The sequence below is a fragment of the Mixophyes fleayi genome, chromosome 5 (genome assembly GCF_038048845.1).
Source record: "Mixophyes fleayi isolate aMixFle1 chromosome 5, aMixFle1.hap1, whole genome shotgun sequence".
Lineage (NCBI taxonomy): Eukaryota > Metazoa > Chordata > Amphibia > Anura > Limnodynastidae > Mixophyes > Mixophyes fleayi.
Window position 1 is genome coordinate 238,896,003 of NC_134406.1, and position 21,941 is coordinate 238,917,943.

The window sequence follows — 21,941 nt, forward strand, 5'->3', positions numbered from 1 at the left end:
GCAAGGTCCAAACCATTTAAATACACAAAAAACAGCAATCTTAATGTATTTATTTTTAATTGACACAAGCAACGTGGGCAGGACAGATCCACAGGAAAACAACCTATTTGTAAGAAACATGTTTAAGCATATTGGTGTAGCTTATTGTGTACAGAGAGCATACCACTGCTGCACCTTGTCACTGATTAAAGTGGAAGCTGCCATCTGTACTTATGTGTCAGATGAAAACATCAGCATTCTCCATAGGCACATAAATACTAACTTTGGATAGTGGACAGTGCTTACTGTACATTAGTTTAGGTATAAGACATCATTTCCACAACTGGATAGTGCTCTTGATGCTTTATACAAGAACGTTGTGATTAAACGACCTTCACAAAAATGTACCATTGATTTAGAAGAACAAAAACCTAATGGAAATAAGAGGGAAGATTTTGCTGTTGTCAGTAGTATTTAGACCCACCACTATGCATGATGAGAGCCCAGGCTACTGCACGTAACAGGTGACTGACTTGGGGTAATCCTCCTTTTCCCCAGTAAGGGAGATTCCGGTCAGCTCTAAATGAGGACTGGGTAGGACATGTACACGGAACGTTACGCACCAGTCTGAACTTGTCCCCTTTGATAACATTGCTCAGAGGCTCTGCGGTTGCTGTTCCTGACTAGTGCAGCTGTCAGTATGGGTAAAGTGGGCTCCCTGTCCTAATCCTCTGCTGACCTAAGAGCTGAGCCTGAGAACTTGTCAGTAAGGTGCTCTCACACTCCTAGACAGCACGCAGCAGCTGCTGGGGCTTAGCAAGCTGCAGCCGCTGATGTTTAAAGGCTTCTCTATTATTATTACCCCCCATGCCAACTGCGTGTTGCATGCTAACTGTTAAGACAGTAAAAGGGCAGCCAACAAGGGTACGGGCTCCTTGCCCCCAACATCTCCTATTTCTACACCACATCCTGCAGTCTCAGCAATAAAGGAATAGTGGGTCAGTGTGGACAGTCATTAACTGAACGTGCACACTGATCAATACTGAAGCTATAAATTACATTGTCCTGCATACCCGTTTCCTTACTGCAGGTAAAAATATATTACATTATTCTGTACACTGCAGCAGCACATAACATGTATGGTCTTACACCACTAACTCTCAACTTTCTTTTTTTAACATATGAAGCATAAGGACAAACTACATGATCTAATGTTATTTTGATATTCCACTGCAGCTCTGTTAAATAACTTATTGGAATATTACCCCCCACATTCTGTTATAGAAAGCTGAAACCACGTCCCACTTTTAGGACAGTGCTTTAACTAAAGCCAAATCAGGACAACATTTATATTTCACAGTAGAGCATGTTGGTTAAGCTGATATAACATTAACTTACCATGAACCCACCAATCCACGTGGCACATTTGTGTAGAACAAGATAGAAAGCCTGTCACTCACACTGCCTGCCCAGTAAGAATAGAACCTCCCTCCTAACATGGAAACATTTCAACTGCAATACATTACTATGCTCAGCAATGCATTGCTTTTAATATAGTGCAATGTCAACTAAAGGCTTGACCTGGGTGTTAAAATGTTTAATTCAGCTTTAGAACAGTGCTAGCCAAAAGTTTTTTTAAGTTGTAATAGAAGTTTGCCATAAAATGTCATACAGTAGAAACAATGTCAACACTTAATGAAGATGGAGACTTTCCAGCATTCGTTGAATTGCAAATTCCAGCATGCGGTCAGGAATTGACAGAGCAAATTAGTTCACAATATACTCCACTACTGCAGACTTTTATAAAACTTTCTGATTAGTAGATCAACATGTAACAGCTAACTGCTAGATAATGAGCACAGAGATTAATATCTTTACATTGGAGGTATTACCAGAGTACAACTGTGTTATGCTTTAGCATACCAAAGATGGTCTCTGTATATTGACTCCACAGTTTATTTATTAATCTGGCATTGGCAGCACATGGAAACGCAAAATCTCAGTACTGGGCTTTGATTGGCTGAATCGATTCAGCCAATCAGAGGAGCCCTTTAGGTCATAATATAAAAAAAGACATCCCTTACCTGATCACTGATCATAGCATTCTTGCACTTGTCCCTCACCAATTACTACCAGGACTGAGTTTTTAAAAAACACCAAGATCCCCAATTTTACAGTTTATAGGGGTTATGTGACATAATCATGGACAGTGTTAGAGGTGTAACAGGTACTCTGCATTCCAGGGTCTCATGTACAGACTACGTAATGACTGCTGATTGAAGTTCTAGGACTAAGAGGAAACACAATGCTAACAACTAGGATTAACACAGGCATGCTTTTATGTGACTGCTCCTATGTATACCCAGTCACACAAAGCATTAAAACATGTTTTGCATATACTAGAAATATTAAACCAGATTTCTTTCTTTTAACAAAGATTCAAAATTATTTTTAGTTAAAGCTGCTTTTTTTAGACGAATTAGCTCAACATGTCCGCATGTAATGGAATGTTCGGACAAGGTTGCTACTCTTTACACCTGGCTTAATTGTGATTCTTTAATACATGAATTATATGCAGTCAGACATGTGGAAGCTACAGCGTTCCGTAATATTATCCCGCTGTGAACCATAACTCAGATTACAGATATATTTTGTGGTAGGCGGGAGAGGGTTTGAGGGGGTTTTAGTAAATTACACCAGTGCATATTATACAACTGAATGCACACATCAGTTGCCGAGTCCACTTTATACATATACCGGTATGTATAAACATATCATAGGTACCAGAGACCATAGTCCAATAAACTACACCGTGCACTTACAGGCAGTCTGTTATGTAAGGAAACAAACCACAGTCTCAGCATAACACTGCAAACCACAGCGGCGCTACAGACGTCAGGACTGGAGTCAGAGGATGTTAGGACAGTACCGCAATGGTCTTATGAAAGTATACTGCAATACGTACAACTGCATTCTCCTGGGAGGGACAAGGCACTACAGATGACAGTGAAAAGAATAATACTGTGCTGTAGGTTGTGTGAGGGAATGAGAAGCAGTAGCTGATTGAGGACCTTGGGTCTTATCGTCATTGGTCATCCTGTGAGGCAGTAAGACCAGTTGTTCCCAGGAATATAATTTATTTGTCAGTTTATTGCTGACAAGAGCCTATTTCAAACCATACTAAAACCAAAGTGCATCTAACAGCTGTAATCTCACATTTACAAATATGTTTCCACAGCAGGCAGCTCCAGAGACAGACATCCACGAACTATTTATAACAAAATAGACATCTTTTAATATCTCCAGGAGGACAAGGAAGTCATTGTTTAAATTCCATACATCATAATTTTACTTAAAGAGCGACGTAAGACTGGGCTTCACAAAATTGTCCAAAATAAAAAGACACAAAATAGTTGCTGAAGGCTGGGGTGACTCAAATTGGTGTTGGGTACAGTTCATAAAACACCACACTTTCAGCAACATTTATGAAAACTGGTCCACAAGAAAATGGGGCTGTAACTTATAGTAACGAGATATTGTAATCTGTTCAAGACAAATGACAAATGTTTTAACTGCTATAGTTAACCACATATTGTTCTTGTATATGTACCCCCTTACAATATACATCCTATAGGTCATCATATTCTACTTTGTAGTGTCTACCACATACTGACTGTACCTCAAATACTGTAACCACAGTAATAATGTTATATAGTACATTACACAATATAGGTGAACCAGGATTCATTTTACACTCATAAGGGCATATTCAATTCTCGGCGGAAACGCCAAAAATATCGCGTACAGTATTAGTGCACGTAAAAAAACGTTATTACGGTAGTTTTGTCGCTGGATTTCAGCTCGCGGGTCCCTGAGCCACGAGCTGAAATCCAGCTTACTATTACCGTAATAACGGTAGTAGTTTTAACGCCGCGGAAAACTGCGAGAATTGAATATGCCCCATAGCATTGTTCATGTGGATTAAATGCAATAAGAATGTAACATCACAAATGCCTATAGAACTGTATATTATTACTTGTAAAACTATTTATAATAAAATGTGAACATTTTCTACAATTCAATATAATACGAAAGCAAGTTACAATAGTCAGACACATAGCAACTTAAATGTAGAGGTCTGTGACTGAGAGATGCTTAACCATTTCAAGAACGATACTACTTCCCAAAAACAAAAAAAAATGTTTGATCAGTCAAGTCAACCTTTGACATAATTCCTTTACAAAAGTTCATACTACCATATGAAAGAGTCATTATATCTGTAACACTGGTTCAATACCTAATGTATATCGCACTGCCCTCTAGTGTTGGGAGTGGTGTATTGAACCTTACAAAACAAAGTTGCTGTTCACACAAGTACACTACGGCTAATCTGACATTGCTCATTTGAACAGAACGAAGTATTAATAATCGTGTTCATGAATTTGCCCCTGGTCTCTGAGAATAACACATGGCAGAGTATGGTGAATTTATATAGGCTGCTGTCTGAGCAATACTGGTTCAGCAAACAAGATGGCTGCCACCACGCTTAACATTAGGACATGACCTGTATGCTGAGATTACCTCTCAACACTCAGGGTCCAAAAAGAAGAATTTACTCGGCAGGAATATCAGCTCCAGTAACAGAGAGTTGAATCCCTTTGGAGTTACCAGGGCTGCCAACTATAGGCTTAAAGTGGATTTCTGTGAACAATACGGCTCAGACACTTTTCCCTCCCTTGTTATACATAATTACAACATGTGAAATGTATCCTTTGAAATGATAATTAAGAGGGATGTCCTACTAATTTCCCAGTTGCTTGTTCCAACATCTGCTTCTGCACCAAAACCTGTCATTTTCTTTAGTGGTTTATTTCAAACGGTGATATAAAGAAAATATGTGAACTACACAGACGCATTCCTAGAAGGGGGGACAGGAATATTTCTGTTTATGTACACAGCTCGCAGTCAAAACATCCATACTAATGTACACATATGCATTAGACAAGGTAACACAATGGTAAGTGCAATTACCAGTGTCCAGTAATATATGTAATCAAATTACAGATGTTCCCCTGCAGATCCACAATACTGCACACATACTAGACTACAGTACTCAGCACTGCAATCTACAGAAGAAAAATAAGCAGTTTACATTGTAAGTAGAACAGTTTTAGATGATTTATGGTAACTTCACACAAATGAATGATATCTTTAACATAATATCTCCAGATTCACAAAAATAGTCTGCAGCATTTGTTAAACAGGCTGTAGAACAGTAATTAAAACAGCATAGCACAAGTGAGGTGTAATCAGATGTAGTCTTAATCAGTCCAGGAGAAGTTATATAAATGACAGATAGGGGTATATTTACAAAATTGCAGGTTTGAAAAAGTGGAGCTGTTGCCTATAGCAACCAATCAGATTCTAGCTGTCATTCTGTAGAATGCACTAAATAAATTATAACTAGAATCTGATTGGTTGCTATAGGCAACATCTCAACTTTTTCAAACCCGCAGTTTAGTAAACATACCCCATAATGCCTTTTTGGTTGCTTCTTGTTTAAATACGATGACCTATTTTTGTATCATTTCATTGATACCAACACAAAATCATGTTATAGAAATCAGCTGAATTAGAAGATCAACGATTAAATCAGTGACCAATGTAGCCACATACAGTTCAACCAAACTGAATGGTTTAATTTAATGTTATCTTAAACCGACCAGATTGGTCAGAAAGATGAAAATATTCTGTTTGGTTACAATAAAAGTGGTTGTCTTCTATTCAGAGACTCTGTGAACCCCTTTTCCTCATTATTGGATGCCAAGAGCTGATCAGGTTAATTTTTTATTGCATGAAGTTGTTTTAATGAAGCGGATTGGATAGAAAGAGCCCCTTCACAGGAGGGAGCTGCAGACCATTTGTTATCAGAGTTTCAGGTAAGGGGGTGCCTGGATATTTTGAGGGAAATGTCCAAAAGTGTTCAACTTTAAGACAGATGTGCACATGTGACTAGGATAGAACCTGTCGGATCATCTCATATTATTAGTAGACTTCATAATACAAAGCGGTTTATCTTTCCATAGCCCTCACGTACAAGCTAACTGTGGCACTGAACACCGTTAGAACAACTGCAGTGCACCACAGCTTGTGAATGTGCACTGTAATTAGAGGCACGAGAGCATACTACAGATATGTCCCCAGATCCCAGCCTCTGCATATACCCATTCCCCAAGGATATATAAAAGCATGAAAGAACCAGCTAATCAATAAGTCAGCCGTGCTCTTCGGCCTAATTGTAAAGCCTAACTGGGAGAATGTGCGGCTGCTTTGTGTCAGGTCTAGACAGCTTCCTACAACAGGTAGATACAAGCATGGGGAACTGAATAAAGAATGTGGAATTCTCCCATTCACTGACCTTGGTAACATGCCAGGGCTCAATTAAGATACTGAAATTGGCAGCTAATTAACTCCAACTTTACCAATTATTTTTTTGTCTTGATTTTCACAGATGAGGTCTAGATTGTGAATGGTCACAATACACATTTTAGGGACAACTGTTCATACACCAGGATGGCGTTATGCAAATGCTGAATGTGTCCAGGAAGTGAATGTCTTGTCTGGGGGCAATCACTGGCTCATTACTCAGCATTTGCTCTGACTGAGAATCACATATATCAGCTTTGCCTATAATCCCAACTATGTCTCTCCTGTCTTTCAGCCTCTACACTCTTGTTTGGTGCTCAGCTATCTCTCGCTCTCTTTCCTTCAGCAGATTTACAGCATTCTGCTCTTATTATTATCGTAGAATTGTAAAGCATCACAGTGCTCCGAAGCGCTGTACAGGTGATACATATATAAAACAGGGACATACAAGGTAGACAAAATAAATGCAGACATGAAAACAAAGGGTATGGAGGACCCTGCTCATTAGAGAGCTTACATTCTAAGAGGAAGAGGGCACAGCTAAAACAAGAGGAGCGAGTGTGGCTCAGAGTGGAGATTGGGATAGTTGTGAGGGCGCATTAGTGTGAATAGTGTTATCGAGGATAAGGTCACCTCTAAAAAAAAGAGATGGGTTTTCAAAGAGCATCTAAAGATTTGTAGGCTGTGGGAAAGTCTGATTGAGCGTGGTAGAGAATTCCATCAGCGGGGAGCAGCACGGTAGAAGTCTTGTAGGCGGGAGTGAGAGGTGGTTATCAGAGGCGAGACAAGGCGCAGGTCAGAGGTAGATCTAAGAGGATGGGAGGGAGAGTATTTTGATATGAGATTTGAGATATATGCAGGGTGATGTGGTTGAGTGCTTTGTAGGTAAGGGCGAGTAATTTGAATTTGATTCTGGAGGACACATGGAACCAGTGTAGGGATTTGCAAAGTGGTGCAACAGATTTGGAGCGGTGAGAGAGAAAGATCAGTCTTGCAGCAGCATTTAGGATGGATTGAAGTGTGGATATATGGGTGTCAGGAATGCCAGATAGCAGGAGGTTGTAATAGTCAAGACGGGAGATGATGAAAGAATGGATAAGAGTTTTGGTAGCATGTTGAGTAAGAAAAGAGCGTATTCTGGCAATATTTTATGGTGGAGTGGACAGGATTGGGAGAGAGTCTGGTTGTGAGTAATAAAGCAGAGGGTGGAATCAAGTGTGACACCAAGGCAGTGGGCTTGGGAGACTGAGGAAATTGGGGTGTTATTGAAAGTGAGGGAGATTTGAGGGGAGGTTGTGATTCTGGCAGGAGGGAAGATAATAAGCTCTGCTTTGGACATGTTGAGCTTTAGGTAGCGTTGGGACATCCATGTGGAGATAGCAGAAAGACAGTTGGTTACACAAGATAGTACAGAAGGGGAGAGGTCAGGGGAAGAGATATAGATTTGGGTGTCATAACTTTTGAAGAGGACACAATCATAACGATTCTGGTTTCACAGTGACCTGGACAGTCCCTGATGTTTTAGTGATAACGCTACAATTTTATATTGATTTATTACAGAGAACAAATAGAGAAGTGGTGGTAATTTCACAAGGAGACCACAGTGCATCCACACAGACTGTTTAGATTGTGGTTTGAAAATTCAGCATAGAGCTTGTCCACACAAGTGGCTTCTAAAGCTGGGTTCCAGAACAGAACTCGAGAACACTGCCTGAGAAACAGCACAGTATAAAACTCTGCACACGGGATGTGCCGTTTACAGTAGTGATATATGGGAAACGGAGTTTCCCATATACCTGCAGTTTCTCGCAGTCTCCCAAGCTTGCAGTACGTCGGAGATTTACTATTCTGTATGTTGCACCAATTCCCTGCTGGTTTTCTTCACTTCCCAGAGAATCCGCTTTTGCGGACAAGCCCTTGCTGGTTTGGACTGCATGCACGGTGTGGGGCTGGTGTTTTGATCTCATAATGTGATGTGTTTAGGAGGGATAGTTGGGAAGTATTTCTATGTTTACATGGCACCCAAAGAGGCACAGGGTGACGGGAGTTTCAGCAGCTTTTGGCTGCATGTAAATAAAAACATATCCATTATTACAGTACTTGTGAAAGATATATTTACACTACACTACAAGTACTCCACTCTGTTTACATTACAAGTACATATGGCAAAACACCAGGAACACTCAATACTTCTGCACGTAAACACTAAGACGGGTACAAGAGTCTGGGTAGACCTGGACTGCACTCACAAAAACAAAAATAAAAAAAATATTATATACTGTAAAACCTGTGCGCATATTAATATCGGATAAATACATATATTCATGTTTGCATGGGTTTCCTCTGGGTGCTCCAGTTTCCTCCCACACTCCAAAAACATAGTGGTAGGTTAATTGGCTGCTATCAAAATTGACCCTAGTATCTCTCTCTGTGTGTATATTAGAGAATTTAGACTGTAAGCTCCAATGGGGCAGGGACTGATGTGAGTGAGTTCTGTACAGCGCTGCGGAATTAGTGGCGCTATATAAATAAATGGTGATGATGATATATTGAGCAAGAAACTACCTACACCGAACACCAATCCCACTGCGAGCCATGCGGAATGTAAAATGGTGCAGACACGTTTCTGGTATCTCTGCAAAGTTACTCAGACCCGTTGGACGTCAATAAGGCTGTGATGATATCACTGTTTGCTGTAACGTGGATCAGTTTAGATTTAATAGGCTGACAATATATAAAGTATTAGAATGATTCCTCTTCCATTCCCTCTCCCCCTGCAAACATTCCCTTGCTCCAAACTTCGACCCTGGGAACATTGCAGGCACAGACTTAGGTCAATAAGAAACACTGGCCGGTACAATAGGCCTCGCCTCAAACAGTGCTGTTGACAGACACCAGCACAAAGGAAGTGAATAGATTCCCCCTCAGTTCTCACAGAGAGCGAAGAATGACTCAGTGTACTGCCGCTTTGCTGTCCTGTTTGTACAGTGTATACTGCTTTTGTCCTCCGTCACTGTTTCCAGCTCAATGGGGGCAAGTGAGCTCTGGAAGTGAGGGTGGAAGAATGATTCTCCTCTTCACTCCTGTACTCTGTCTCATACAGACCGGCTGAAAGGAACAGCTCAGCCCAAAGCTTAAAGTCAATGTTAAAAGTTTTTTTGTTTTTTTTTGCTGCCGGTCGTCTAAACAAATAAATCTTCGAAAGGATGTTTAAGGATATAGGACACATCACTTTGACAAAGGCTCAGCGCAAATCCTTCCACTGTCCTGTTACAAAGATCAACATTCCTTCATGATTTCCCAGGTAGGAGATATCTATGTATAAGGAACAAGGAGACCAAAGCCAAGGATCAGCGGAACTCAACAGGTTGGAAAGAATCCCAAGGAATCTGCAGAAATGACGCATCTGTGGCAGCTGAACTGCTCAGAGAAATATAGAACACACATTTTGGCTTTTAAAAAGATGTTCAAAATAGATATGTTTATTTCAGATGACAAGTGGAATCCATTATTATCTTTTATTTATAAAATATCAAAATATTCTGCAGTGGTGTATAGAGGAAATGGAAAAAAACACACAAACACTGGTAACAAGGGGCACAAATGTATGTGTTACCCACTTGCTGACAAGCGGCAGTACGTTTACTGCCAGCCAGTGGTTCTATTGCCCTGAGACTAAGGATCCTGTGAAGGGACACAGTTCATGCCTGTCCAATCACCAACAAGCAGTCTTCTTACTGCACTGGGTCACGTGACCAGGGGACAGCTCAGAATATAGTGACTGCTGAAAGTAAATACAAACCAAAATAAATCTTTAGAGGTAATACACATATACATATACATACATATATATATATATATATATATATATATATATATATATATATATATATATAATTTTTTCCCTCCCAAACATGACAAATAAGACAATGTTTGTTTTGTTCAATACTTACACATTATGGGAGTTTAATACACTTACAAGAATGTGTAAATATTACACTCAGTGCCTTTAACACCAGATTCCCCCCACCTCCGAACTGGTTCTCATAGTCCTGGCCCTATGTCCGTTTACCAAGCTTAGAAAAAAATGCACCATAAGTATGTTAAAAAAAAATAAATTTTAAAAATGAAAACTTTGAAAAGTAACAAGTCCACCATCCTGAAAAGAAAAGAAAATATAAAAGATACTTGTGTAGATTAAAAATAAAATTCTTCCTGTGATACCAATAGACCACCAAACAAGGGAAATTGGTCTGGTCATGAACGGGGGAAAAACTGTCCTTATGAGAAGGGGTAGTATTACTGTTTGGCAGTATCAGTGGACCAGCCACAAATTTGGTTTATGCCTGGGCATAAAAGTGTTGTATGTATAGTTTATTAGTATACCAATGTTTGTTAGTATTAGGTGCAGAAGACGGTTAGGCAGATGACAGAGTAGTTTGGGCATATGATAAGCCTCCATAAAGAGGAGTGTTTTTAGGGAAGTTAGGGGACAGCACGAGGGAGAGTGTTCCAGAGAATAGGAGCAGCATAGAAGTTCTGATGGTGGGAATAGGAGGAGGAGGCAAGTGATGGTGAGAGATGAAAGTAGTAGAATGAGAAACACAGGGTGATATAAGAACACAAGTAGAGATAGACATGTGCAGCATTGTTTAGGTTTTTGAAAATAAGGAAGAGAATTTGGAATGGTATCTATCCTGGCAGAAAATAAAACCGATGACTGGCAGAAGATTGCAGGATGGTTGAAGTTATCCGTTTGGAAAAGTAGCCACATTTAGAATGGACTGAAGTGGAGCCAACTTAGAGATGGAAGCAGCCAATTGGTAAATGGTTACATTAATTAAGGCAGGAGACGTGACGGACAATAATTATTACTAGGGCTGTGCAAATAGCATGATATGGCTATGAAGATCCCACCTTCAATGTAATATCCACAAGTTCTAGCATATAACATCACAGTAACCAGGCTTGCTGGTTACAGATTCTCAATGTCAGACATTGCAAAGATTCATCATCATCAGCTATTTATATAGCGCCACTGATTCCGCAGCGCTGTACAGAGAACTCATTCACATCAGTCCCTGCCCCATTGGAGCTTACAGTCTAAATTCCCTAATATACACACACACAGACAGACAGACAAGGGTCAATCTGATAGCAGCCATTTAACCTACTAGTATGTTTTTGGCGTTGGGAGGAAACCGAAGCACCTGGAGGAAACCCACACAAAGATTCATAGAATCTCATGAAATAACATTAACGGATCAATCAGCAGCATTTTTTTTTAAATATGTATCCAAGATTTTAGTTTATTTAAAGGTTGCACATAAAGGGATTCTGCGATTAGCATGCTAATTGACATAGTCAGAATGCTAATAAGCCGGCCATCATGATAATCGCAGCCCCTGTCATATCTCCGCACCACATCACCGATCAATGCTCTACACAAGTGAGAAGTGCTGGTGTAGAGCCGGGGGCTGGTGGGGGGTAGAGTGCTGTTCGTTATGCAGCTAACATACTGAGCAAGTTTTCTATCTGTCCCTGTCTTGTCCAAACCAAGGGGAGAGAGTGTGAATGTATGTTTGTCTTACAGATGTTAAGTAACCTTTAATTTATAAAACAGGTTTTATTTAACCAACTCTCCTCCCATTCAATGTTACCCAATAATTGGTGGCGCTATTTAAATAACTGATTATAATAATAGTCAATGGGAGCCCATCAAAGGTTGTCAGGCGAGGATGCAAGCAGTGGGAAACCTACACAGCTAAATATACGTTATGTTTTGGTAATACTTAAGGACCAGAGTTGAACATTAAAATTACTTTAGTAAGGCTTCTGACACTGTCCCACATGTGCAATGAGAAAGGCAAGTCAGATGTTTGGTTACATAGGGAGAGGAATCAGTAGCAGAAAGAAAGAAGTAATAAGAAAGAAGTAATAATACCACTGTATAGGTCATTAGTACGGCCTCATCTAGAATACTGTGCTCAGTTCTAGAGGCCATATCTCCAGAAGAATATAAATACATTAGAGACTGTACAAAGAAGGGCAACTAAAATGGTGCATGTCCTACAGCACAAAACTTACCTGGAAAAAGACTAAAAGATCTTAATATGTATAGTTTGGAGCAGAGAAGGGAAAAGGGGGACATGGTAGAAACTTTCAAATATATCAAGAGTTTTACCAAGGTACAGGGGGGAATATTCTACAAAGGAAGAGAAGTACTAGAACACAAGGACATGTACTGACACTGGAGGGAAGTAGGTTCGGAGGAAATTTCAGGAAGAACAACTCCACAGAAAAGGTAGTGGATAAGTGGAATAGCCTCCTAGCAGAGGTGGTAGAGGTTAATACAGTAGAGCAATTTAAACATTCTTGGGATAGACATAAGGATATCCTTACAAATAACTAAAGATCAAATAGGGTTTGAGGTTACCATAGGTTAAAAAATGGGCAGAATAGATGGGCCAAGTGGTTCTCATCTGCCATAAAATTCTATATTTCTGTTTTTTCAGAAGAAGGCTACATATGTTTCCAAGTAACTGGATGTGGACGTTGAGCTAAAGTCATTGAATTTCCTGCTATAATCTATCATGATGTAATTACAACAGTGCATAATTCCACAACATATCTAATGTTTCCACAATGCAATGCTCCTCAGCATACTGGCTCTCACTGTGACGTGACATACATCTGAAACATATTCTTGAATATTACCAAAAAAATAAGTTATCAGGAAAGATGAATAGCATATAAGACTCACACTGACAGGTTGTGAGAAACCTGTTCATGGGGGTCTGCAAGCTTCATGGTGTAGGTGACCATGAGATGTACGGAGACCCCACAGGACATGGCAATACCTGAAGCTCTATTTAAACCCAGATGACTGCTACTGACAGCTACAAGGAACTCATGTCTGCTTTATTATTTACATCTGACAATGCTGCTGCCTTAAGAGCCACACACGTTTCCCACCAACAGCTCATTGACAATCATTGTGTGTTAGTGCAGCTTTACACACCTGCCGGCACATTGCTCGTAAGACTTTCATCCCTAGTATTTGAATTGCTTGGTATTTTATTAAGAAAGCTTTTTTGTTATTGTTTGTCTTTTCCATCTCCAAACAAGTATTACATCATTTTCACCATTCAGTGAATGCTTTAAATTAACTGATTTCTATCAAGACCAGCAGTCAAATATGCAACTTAAATAGTAATTCTTCTTTCTGTTGTGGTTTCATTTACAAACCCAAAAACCAAAAAAAGAATAGCCTGTCATTTTAAACAGATTATTAGTAGCAGAGCGCCCTCTAGAGAGCATGAGAAGTAGGACACTGCAAGCAACCCATGGACAGCATTTATTTACCACTACGTATATATTTATTTTGCAACGTAAGAGACATGCAGGAACTGCCTTCATCACACTGATAGTTCTCTACAAGATCCTCTAGAATGTAAGCTCTAACGGTCAGGGTCCTCTCTACCCCTTGTCCCTGTTACATTGTACTCTGCATAGGGAAAGCTATATTGTGCCATTTACATTTGTATTTTTTTTATTTGTTATATTGTAGTTAGCACCGAGGCATTATCTGATTTATGTATTATTGTATTTTTGTATTATTATTGTATGTATTTGGTTATGTATTCTTGCACATCTGCTGTACAGCACTGCAGAATCTGTGGCCCCTTATAAATACACAATGATTAAGATGATGGATGTCCTCATTAACCTCATACCACAGGCTAGATGCGTGTTACCACCAGGTAGTACATATTCATAGTTAGGAAAGGGATGAGTGCAGGGGGATCCTATTCAATGAGCACTTCGGAGTGAAGAGTCTACACCCTTATCTGCACCATTTGATAGATTGCCTTTTTATAGTATTGTTTAGAAAAGTACCCAAGCGACAGGGCCTAACATGGGATGTATGTACCAGTGTGGCGGGCTATTGCTGACTTCTGATTTTATCACTCTGATAGAGGCAGATTTTAAATTGGTTTTTTTTTATGCTCAGTACATGGATGGGTTTGGGTCTGCTACTGTTTGCCCAACCTCAGGCATTTTTTTTTGGCCCTTAAAGGACCTGGTCACACCCACAATGAAATACACCAAAGACATCCAAAAGATGTTGCATACAATTACGCTTTGCCGCTAAGCCTTGCATCAATCTATTGCATTGTATTGTGAGAGAACGGTCACACGTCAGTAAGATTGGCATGAAAGCTCCGGGAGAGGGAAAATGAGTAGTAAAACAATAGCATCATTACAGGACGGTGAACTGTACATTCCAACGTAGGCTGGGTACACACTACAGGGTTTTTAGCCGATTATCGGGCCAATCACACGATAAACGACCATTCGGCCCGATATCACATTAGTGTGTACACTGCAACGATGACCGATTATCGCTCCAAAGCACATCACATCATATCGTTTCATTTGATTTTTAAACCAAAACTAAAAATCTCATCGTTATGGAACAATGTTTGTTCCAATTCTGCAGTGTATGTACTCAGGACCAGCAGTGTCCAGAGATCTCTATGGAGTGTGCAAGTCACAATCTTTTCAGCTGATGGTTATAACAGATCTTGTACAACGTGTATAGTGTGTACACATGAATCGGCATGCTGATCTGGACTTTTTTTTTGTAATTGTTGGTAAAATCATTAACTATATCACATTGAGAGAAATTTCCTGTAGTGTGTACCCAGCCTAAAGCTGGGTACACACTACACTGTTTTCGTCCAATAATAGGCTCAAACAGCCGACATACGACCGCTCGTTCAAAAGTCGGGTCAGTGTGTATGATGGTCGAAAGTCTGCCCAAATGGACGATTATCGCCTCATTTGGTTGGTCGTACCGTTTAATATTTTCATTCCAATCTCGTTTCCGCTGTGGAGTGTGTATAAACTTCTGACCGATCCACAACAGTGAGTACGAAATTACAGTCATTGCTCACGACAACATGGCTGCAAAAAGTCGCTAACGGGACGTCCGCTCTTCCCTTTATCGTCCTAAACAAGGCTAGTGTGTATGCAGTCCAAGGACTGAGCGATCGGACCATCGGTCGCATGTAAAATCGCTCGGCATAAAAAGTTGGTCGAAATTTCTGTAGTGTTTACCCAGTTTTACCAGCACCTTGATAATTACAAGATCAGTGATGGGCAACAGGCGGCCCTAGGGCCGTATGTAGCCCTCCAAGGCTTCACCTGCGCCCCCCTGAGCCTTCACCTGCAGCATCCAGCTCCGTTGTCATTTATTGTCAGTTTGTAAAATGTAAATGTTTATATCGCCTAGTTGCGCCTGAAATATACACATTTACATTTTATATCTGTTTATTTGGGGAGAAGTGGATCCCAAGTGTAATATTAAGGCAGCACCTGTTAGAGCGCTTGAAAAAGGCTCCATCTGTTTTCATATACTTAGGGCTAGATTTACTAAGCTGCGGGTTTGAAAAAGTGGGGATGTTGCCTATAGCAACCAATCAGATTCTAGCTATCATTTTGTAGAAGGTACTAAGTAAATGAAAGCTAGAATCTGATTGGTTGCTATAGGCAACATCCCCACTTTTTCAAACCCGCAGCTTAGTAAATCTAGCCCTTAGTGTCAGTTCGGTTTACTGTGGCTAGTAACACTTGTTTTAAAACGCCTGCTGACATGTTATTAGATAGGTGCCTCTTTATTTGATTACATATATTGCTTTAAGTTATTACTAGATTAAGGGTAATGTGCGGCCCATATGAAGGTTATAGGGACACTCAGGCGGTCCCAGAAGTGTATCAAGTTGCATAGCACTGATCTAGATAGACCATAACAAGTACATTTTATGTATCCTGTAATATTTACATTATAAAATGTGAAATGTTGCACAAAAAAAAAAAAGATTAATAATTAAAACCAATTGTTATGTTTTAAAAAAAAAAAAAAATATATATATATATATATATATATATATATATATATATATATATACGAGAGAAGCTTAAGTTAGAGAGTAGAGCAGGACTATACCTCTGGCTTGGTGCAGCCTTATATACATTTAACTACCCATTACCCCTTCCCTTGTGTAGGAGGAGGTGGAAATCTGGACACTGTACAGGAATCCATGTGACATCCATTGATTGTGTGGACACAGCAAGGCCGGGTCCTTACAAGTGTTACCAGAGAGACTGAGTGCAGCCCGGCAGGAGGTAGAACACATAACAAAGACATAGATAGACTCCCTGCTAGGAAACCCTTCAGAGCCATGTAATTCCATTGTCAGCGACTCTTACTGGACTATAATATCTTTATCCTCCCACTGTGTCCCGCAGACAGGTGTGCAAAACCTGTTACATAACACAGAATCAATATCTGTTTATCAGGGTGGGTGGAAAGTAACCAGGTGCCTGGGAATACATGGAGTGATCCTGTCACTTGATCCTATTGGCATATAGGTAAGAGTTGTCCTATTGCAGTTAGGTAGGAGAATTCCTCAATATGCAGCAGTGTGATGGTCTGAGCCGCAGTAATATAGCATGCAGCAATTGTCCAAAGAATTGTGCAGTTACTATACATACGCCTATTAAAGAACACTGCAGAGCCTACACTGAGGCGTGAGACATAGGCCACAAATTAGTACATAGGGCTCCCTCATACCATAGTGACATCATTTGTCCAAACTGATGGATAAAAAATATACCAGCGGCTTCCGGTGCTCTACATAGGGTAAGTGTTGTGAAACTACAAGTCCCAGCATACCCTGCCAGATATTGACAGGCTATCAGGTGGTTTGTAGGTTCACCTGGAGATCCACAAGTAGTCCAGCGTCAACAAAGGCGATGGGTATACATTAAGTTCTGTAATGATATAGACACTTTTAACATACTGATCTATTGTATTTTTATCAACGTTCACCAGGATGTCTGCAAAAAAAAAAAAAAAAAAAGCCATATGTTTTACTGAACATTTAAAGAAATATAAAGTGAAAATAAAGAGAACCGATTAATATCAGGCTCAGAAATAAAAAGATTGAATACAAACATTACTTCATCGCTGGGAGAATTATCAAGTAAATAAAGTAGGGGAATTTAATGTACACACTTTATTGCAGACAAACTATTACTCACACTTTGCAAGTCATGTTATGGGATACCCCACCGGAACCCCTAACTTCTTTTTCCAAATCCAGTGCAGTGTGTGGTTAGAATGAGCAATGTTATGCAGTCAACTAGAGACCGAGTCCAGCAAGTGACTGAATGAAAGTGTCTATAGTGGGGCTGTGACAGAAATTGTAAGGAAACGCGGTGTGGCAGACATTGAGGCACCATCCACATTGTTTGGAGGAGAGGAGAAGGAAAGAGAATTATAAAGTACTGTAGACTGTGAAAGAAAACAAAGACACTTTCTAAAACCTCCACTCTACACAAAGATTCAGCAAACAAACACAAGGCAGACACAGAAATGGACTCATGGAGATCATCGAGTCTAATTTCCTGAAGCACAATGAACCAATAAGCTCTAAGTTGTGCTAATTTCATTCAACATGTGTAACCCACAAGTATAGATGTCAGCTGACATCTTACAACCCATTTTGCCGGCCTTCCGCTGAAACATAAAACAAAATGAGCTAGAAACAAAGCCATTGATTCATACGCTCCAACATTCTAACTAGAGAACTGCGCCAATCAGACTGCTAACTTGTAGCCCATCATAGTGAGAGTCAGCCCTGACTAGCTAGTGCTGGGGCTGGTAATAGGAAAGGGGCCAAACTGACGTTTAATTTTTGACCCATTCATCACTCCAGGGGGCTACTGATACCCCGTAACCGAATCGGCTGCATTTGTCTCCTTAAGGGTCCTAATTGAAGCCAGATACACACTGAACACACTGTGTAAATCTAGATGGTCTTTCACACACAAAAGGCCTCTTAAGCTGGAACATCAATAAAAGGGAAACTGAATGAAATATCTGTTGCTACAGCATGGACAATCCTCCTCCTCTCTCTACAGATAAATGATGGGTTGTGTACTGGGTACAGGTGGGTTCTTAAAACAGACCCACTCGGGTCTCTACTGCAACCGAAGTGTTATCATAAAGAAATTCACATTTGTGCACACATTCTGGAAAAATATGTATAGAATTTCAACACTCTCCCCCCTGTCCTAAATAATGTCAGAATAAAGACCCAGCAGGTGACGGAGGATCTACAATAACCAGAAACAAGTTCTACTATGTTGTTATGAAGTGTAAAGGTAAAATTGAGGAAGAATGGGACTCAGCCTGTTGTCAGCAACTACTGAAGAAAAATTCATTTCAAGAATCAGTGTCCAAAGTTTCACAATAAACAAACCTCTTGAGGATTACAGTTCTGCTCGTTGCTAGACGACAGCTTCTTTACTCTGGCTTTATTTTGGCAGATGACACAAAAGGTGAGAAGGAAAAGTGTCATAAGACTTGCTGGGAACGTGCAGCAGCTGCAGTATGTGCTAACTCACCCAGGTAGTGACAACGGCACACTGACTCCATCACTGAGCTTCCAATGCCAAGCTCTTATCTGCCTGTCAATGTCTCTTCTGTTCTAAGCGGTGCTCAGCCAGTGCTGACAGATCCTCTGTACAATTACTGTATAAAGAGGAACACTGTGCAGTGTGAAAGTAATTCTGTGCCCATTACTAACATATAAGTTGTTGGTAACAGATGTTGGCTTAGGATAGTACTTGTGCTCTCTCTGTAACCTCTACATTGGAATTTATCAAGGACAGGAGACGCCATTCTCTATTGCCGGCTACAATCTGCCTCTAAAACAGACTTTCTTAGGAAAGGAACATAAAACCAATCATCTCACCATACATAAACTGCAGTGGATAATGACATCATCCGACCGTCACCATTGGATAATACAGAATATGGGTAGTTCACTTTGGAACATCACCCACCTGTACCCTCAATTCATGTAGCAACGTGGTGGCGCGGCATACTGGGAATGGCACGACCACAACTGCAAGAGAATCACAGGTTGGCCAGGCCTGACTTAGTCTATCCAGCAAGACAGCACCTGTAGTATAAATCAGAGACATCTGGTGTATGGGGCAAATTATAATACTGCTCCCACACAACTAATGCTCCAGCACTCCGCACATGCAGCGCTCCTGCCCACTGTGACTCGTTCTCCAACCTCCATTAGTGGGTTGGTACAAGGGGGTCTAATTATGTGGCTGGTCTATATATATATATATATATATATATATATATATATATATCTATCTATCACTGACAGAAATGAGGGAATTAACCTGGTTTTTAGCATGAAAACACCTCAAGATGCTGATCCACACTGGCCAGTTGTCACTGTACATTCTTACCCATAAGTACACCAAACTGCAGCCAGAGCCTGTCCAGTGTCTGAGGTCAGTACTGGAACTGCTGACTGGTCACTATTCTGAGGTCTGTAAATGCTGCAATTGCCATCCTCGGAGTAGGTGAATCCCTGCAGTGCACTGCACGCCCCGTCTCCTGCACCGCCCGCCCCCTGCACTGCACGCCCCGTCTCCTGCACCGCCCGCCCCCCGTCTCCTGCACCGCCCGCCCCCCGTCTCCTGCACGCCGTCTCTTGCACTGCCCGCCCATCTCCTGCTTCCTTTTCCAGACAAAACATCTGAAGACCCAGGGCAGTAACCATGGGTGGCGAGACTTTCAAATATCCCTATGTCATGGAAATGAAACATCGGGATAAGGTCAGGTCAGACAAGACAGCGGTGCAGTTACATCTGCAAATTGGGTCCTCCATTGTCACTCAAAATTACTGCAATGACCCCACTGATAAGTGATAGAAGATCAGCAACCTATTTAATTAAAAGTGAAACCATAAACAGCCTCATGTTCATTCTCAAAATATGGCTAACAGATCTATCTGCTCATATAACTCTTGGGATGAATCAGTTCAGTGTGCAAACGGGCGCCATACTGGTAAATGAAACTAATGGAGTCTGGAGAGAAGATGGACATCAAAGGACTGACCACTGTCAGCCCATCATGGAAAATTGTTGTAGTTTAAATCCAACGTATGGTTTGAATTTAAAAACACAAATACATGCACACTTTTAATACATGATCATAAAGGATGCGATTGTTCTACATTTCATTGTGTACATAAAGAAAACCACAGGAACCATGGTGATAGGAAAGGCAAATAGCAGTGTCTCAGATTGCCTGGCTGACTGACGGTTTCCCAGTCAAACACTTGACAAATGTAATCCTTTGGCACTATGTGCAGAGATCAGGGGTCAGGTGGTAGAGACGTGATGTGTGAACGACGCTACTCTCTCAGCACCAGTAGACTGCACAACCGCTTCTGTAAACGTTGCTCCCATAACCAATCCAGGAACTTGTCAAGTGCGATATATATACACAAATCAAAATAAACCAAGAAAACAAACGCGTGACAAAACTACCAAGAAACAAACGTTACAATAGTTATTTTTCCTGTCCTGCTTAAGCAGCTTCTCAATGGATTACAGCAGAGGTCGCGGACATAGTCCACCGACTTTAGCCAATGGGAATTACTGACCCACTTACGGCCAGCCTCGATCACGGGGTGATGGCTTCCCTTTGTCTATGCTTTGTAAAAGGACGTTAGTAGTTTTCTCCTGTAAAATGTTAAGACTGTGCATCATGATTATTCCTTTGCAAATGTTGTTGCATGAAAATTGTACTGCACACCATTTGTGCATCCCATTGATGTTGTATTTCTAACTACCGTATATACTCGAGTATAAGCCGACCCGAATATAAGCCGAGGACCACAAAATACTGGGAAAACTTATTGACGAGTATAAGCCAAGGGGGGGCTTTTTCAGCATAAAAAATGTGCTGAAAAACTCGGCTTATACACGAGTATATACGGTAATTGACTATCTGTAACCGGACGATCAGCTGATTTTTAGAGACGCTTTGCCACATGTGCTGAAAACAGTTTTAATTTTTTTGTCTTGAAATCTAACTTGTAAGACAAGTAAATGTATCAAACCTTCTAAAAAGGAAAAGTTAAGGTGTTGCCCATAACAACCAATCAGATTCTAGTTATTCTTTAGAATGTGCAAGATAAAGGATAGCTAGAATCTGATTGGTTGCTATGGGCAACACCTCCACTTTTCCTTTTTAGAAGGTTTGAAACATTTACTCCTACATGTGACTTGACAGAGATTATCTTTCATCATTCCTACTCTTCAACCTGAAGGTAGCGCCGTCTGGTATCATACCTCCCACCAAGCAAGTCTCCAGCAACGGGTGGGGGGGGGGGGGGGGGGGGGGGGGGCGTGGCCATGCCCCAGAGCCCTGCTTAGCGCTGTAAAGCACTAGGCTGCCCATTAGATACTTCCCTTCTCCCAACATTCCCACCCGCAGGACAATCATGTCCACGGAACTGTTCCGCTGAAATCAGGACAGTTGGGAGGTATGTATTATTGTCTAATACGGACCTAGCAATCCAGATCAGTCCTGAATACTACTGCATAGATCATGCTACATGCCCTATAAATAATATGAGGAATTATTT

The 21,941-nt window shown here is 40.7% G+C and overlaps 1 protein-coding gene across 1 annotated transcript in view; it reads right to left on the reverse strand.

Annotated features, from left to right (window-relative positions):
* TPD52 (tumor protein D52) overlaps positions 1-21,941 on the reverse strand; it is a 108,999-nt gene that overhangs the window by 21,575 nt on the left and 65,483 nt on the right. The window lies entirely within an intron of this gene.